At 38.3% G+C, this 4,181-nt stretch overlaps 1 long non-coding RNA gene across 1 annotated transcript in view; it reads right to left on the bottom strand.

Annotated features, from left to right (window-relative positions):
- Positions 1–388: 388 nt before the first annotated feature.
- LOC116704206 (uncharacterized) overlaps positions 389–4,181 on the bottom strand; it is a 20,303-nt gene continuing 16,510 nt past the window's right edge. The window contains exon 3 of the long non-coding RNA XR_004335620.1: positions 389–580. This is a non-coding gene — a long non-coding RNA (uncharacterized LOC116704206). The remainder of the gene's footprint in view (positions 581–4,181) is intronic.

Raw genomic sequence — 4,181 nt, 5'->3', positions numbered from 1 at the left:
AACGTCAGAGAGCGGAGTGTTATTTTCTCCTCCCGTGGAGGAGGTACCTGCGCTCTGTCTCTATATCTAAAATATTTTTGCCAAGGAGTCATATTCATGATAAAACAGTTACAATTTTAACTTTCCAAGAGCATTTATTGAAATCATGAACATGTCATCTGTTCTTATACTTTGTATTGTATTGTATTTCACCGGCAGGAATAGGCTTCTAGAGATTATGCTTTTATCAAAGCACTGAGTGGCGGTAAAGGTGTAGGAAGAGTTTCTTTTCACACATATCTGTCCCAAATGTAATATGACTACTACTTCTGTTTTTGCGGGTGGTGTGTCTTGACTTTAACACCAAAGACACTAAGCTTACTGTCCTGTCAGTATTCCATTAGTCTAAACCAGAGCCGTAGAGAGAGAGAGAGTTGTGACACTCTTTGATCTCGCTAGCGGGGTGGTCACATGGTTCATGGAGGCCTGGGTAGTTCCAAACACACGCTGCGCTCTCATGTTCTGTTATGGGACTGACAGCAGCGAGTGCGATATTGAATGGTAAATAGAAGTGAAAACACATACCCAAGTACTTGTTTCACTGTTCACTGTTACTGTAAATGTCAGTTTTACATTTGGAGTGGTAGGGTGGCAACTGAAAGCCAGAGTTTCACTGCAACATTCACTATAAAAACACTATAAAGGACAATTAAAAAAGAAAAGCCACTACTGATAATATATCTGTAGTTAGCTTGACTTCACCAGCTGTGAAGGTATCTCCAGGGGTAAATTAATTAAATAGCTACCTCTTTTGAATTGTCAACTCTCTATATTATATCAAAGTCCCTTTATGGTGCATATACTTATCCTCATTTGTATGTGCACAGCGCAATCATCGGGTAATATATATAATACAGATGAAATATCTGTAGAGTAATACTGGTCTGAAAAAATAAGCCAAAGACAAAGAATCAAATATATATTCAAGAATAACTACTCATTAAGCTTGGTTGAAACAGAGTAAGACAAGTGTGTGTGTGTGTGTGTGTGTGTGTGTGTGTCTCTAACTAGAAAAACAAGAACAAAGTGAACGAACAGGGATGAATATTGTGCATATAAAAGCGAGGGATACAGTGGGGAAACAATGATAATTAGCATTAAATGACTCCTGTAATGCTCCTCATTTTTCTATCCCATCAGAGGTGTCCGCCGTTAGGTGCGCAGCAGTTGGATAACGGCTTAGCCGGTTCCGCTCTGTGCAGCCCTGTATCCCCCCATGATTGTGCTTTACACATACAAATAAAGTTAAGTATATGCATCATAAAGGGCCTCTGATAAAACATAGACAGTTGACAATTCAAAAGAGGTAGCTATTTAATCAACGTAGCTTAGAAGTTACTCGACAGTCAGCAATGAAAATGAATGATGTCCAACGCTGTAGAATGGATGTTAGGAACTATGCAAGGCTCCATACCCCGGATATAGGCAAAAAAGAAAAAAAACGGAGTCCAATGGGAGTGTTGCCACTCTGTCTTTCTCTACCACTCTGGTCTAAACCATCTGTCACCAGCTTCCCCTACCCTTAACCAGGACCCTAAACATGGAGATACCCAATCACACAATGCATGTAGAAGTCATGTTTGGAAATTGGAAGTCATTTTTGGAAGGCACTAACAAAAACTATTTTGTTTTTTTAAGGTATAGTATGGAGCTGGATTTTGGGCAGTCTATTTCCGTCTGCTCTTTGAAAAAACTCCATCTCTGCCAACTCGGAGGCGATCAGTGTAGTTTGGCGGTAAACAGAGACAGTGACTGAAGTAGGAATGTGAAAACAGACATTGACGTTGCAGCTCTGCCTATTTTTAAACACCTGGTTAATTACGGTTTTGTCCGTGACAGACAGACATTCTATTCTTTTGAAACAAGCTTTTTTAAAGCTTTCTTACTGTCTGAAGAGCCTGTCTAAAGACGCGGGAAAGGGCCACACAGGCAGAACAAGGTCAAGGATTTCCGAAAGATGATTGTTATCCCTTAGAAGATAGTGATTTCAAAGGTAGGTGCAGTGGTCGGAGTCACAGCACACTGTTTGTGTTGTAGTGCTCACAGTGCCTCAGGAGGATTCAGTTGAGGAAGTGTATATTGTCTGAGCTTCCAGCTAAGAGGAAGAAAAGAGAAATGTAAAGGTAGGTTGTGCCCTGTAGCTGCATGTTGCAGAGATGCTTGAATTCTCCGTTGAGATTTCTTGCAGTGTTGTGGGCGTAATTCTGTCATGTGTCAGTGAAGGAGGGTGCCCAGTTGATAATTGCAGTGACTTAACCTTTCAATCAGCCGACCAAGTAAAACTTCACATAGAGTCATTTCCAACCAGGCAATGCTGTGCCCCAGGGGGTCAGTGGAGAGATTGTGGAGTACCTCAACTTAATTAGAAAAAGTAGACATGTTGATATCATAGAAATCTAGCCATGTATTTTTCTTTAGGAGGAAAAACATTCAGTAGAATGACAAATTGGTTGGATACAGATCTTAATTTAATTTACAAAAGACAAAGCAACTTGTTGGGCCTGAGTCCATTTTAACACCTTAAAGCCATGTGTTGCCACTGACAGGGTATGAAAACTTTATAGCAAGATTGATAAAATGGGTTTTATTTATAAACAGTTTAAATAGCTCAAAGTAATGAGGAAACGGTTGCCAAAATACCTAAAATGAATAAAAACGTTTCAAAGATTCTATTATATTTTCTAGCAAATTAAAGATTGGAACCACACGTGGACCGCGCTTGATGGTGTGACACTATTCGATCACTTACTAAAAGCTAGGAATCCTCATGTAAATATATGTTTAAAGATGTACCGATACCAGAAACCGATACTGCCTAAAGCATTGGTATTGGGAAGTACTGGAGTTCATGCACCGATCCCATATCACATAATAGAGCCCTAAAGTAAATCTATGTTAAAATAGTTTATTTCTGTTCTTTTTCTGTTCTTTCCGTCAAACTGGATGATAAAAGAAAGTTCTGTGGCATTCATTGTTTGAGAGTTTAACCTGAGCCAGACCGACAACAAAGATAGAAATCATTTCACATCCATGCAGGGATAATTGTATAGAGCTGTTAAAACGTTATAAAATATATGACACACTGGTATCGGATCAGTACTCGGTATCGGACGATACGCAAGTTTAGGTATCAGGATAGGTATAGGGAAGAAAAAAACAATATCGGACCATCTCTATATGCTGAACAAAAAAAGCAAAAGATATTTTACAGCAGTGTTATGAGATAAAGTGCAACATATGATTGTAATTTAATGGTTTGATTGTGCTTTACAAACAGCACATGATGTTGACAGAGCTAAGCAAAGTGAATAATCTTCCATCTTCTCACTGTGCCAGCTCAACGATCTCTATAGACTCCCAATTTGGGAACAGATTTGGTTAGTCTGAGTAATATGACAAGATGGATAAGTGGATGGCCTTGTTAAGGCAGAGCAGTGTGTTGAATTTTGCAGTTCCCAAACATGAAAATGCTCTAAAGTAACATGGTTTTTTGGAGAAGAACCTAATGTTGCAGTCAGTGGCAGTTTGTCAAACCCAGTTAGCACTATAGTCAAATGAATTAAACATGCAGTCTAATTGTGCGATCGCTGCAGCTGAATTGGCTTAAAGCATAAATGTTATAGTTTGCATTTATTGATAGCCATTTGAAGGTACTCCCTTAACACATGCATTGATACACATTCATAGCCGTACCCATAATCATTCCCATATGACGTACCAAAATTTGAAACATGAGCACATATTTTAAGCACCACTGAGCCTATTCATAAAACAGTAAAAGTGCAAGATAGGATGTCAACCAAAGAACACACTCTTGAATTTCAAAACAAGATGGAAATGGAAAGTGAATGGTAGTGCATCCAAAAAGACTTACATGATACTAATTAGAGTAGCAGAGCCCAGCCGAGGATTTTTAAGGCCGATCTCAATACCAATATTTGGTGATCTAAAAATCCGATATTCCGATATATTGGCCAATATAAAAAATTTAAAAAATCCCGAAACACGTAACTAAAAATAAACAGATTTCCCAACATTAGTTATTTGTAGTCGTCACTAAAATAATATGATAATGCCGTTTAAAAATAAACTTGTTTGTTTTATTGTCACAAAAGAACAGAGGAACATCAAAATATGTTAAA

Source organism: Etheostoma spectabile, chromosome 16, assembly GCF_008692095.1.
Source record: "Etheostoma spectabile isolate EspeVRDwgs_2016 chromosome 16, UIUC_Espe_1.0, whole genome shotgun sequence".
NCBI classification, from domain to species: Eukaryota; Metazoa; Chordata; class Actinopteri; order Perciformes; family Percidae; genus Etheostoma; species Etheostoma spectabile.
Note: the sequence above shows the minus strand (reverse complement) of the source record. Positions and strands in the feature narration are given on the sequence as shown.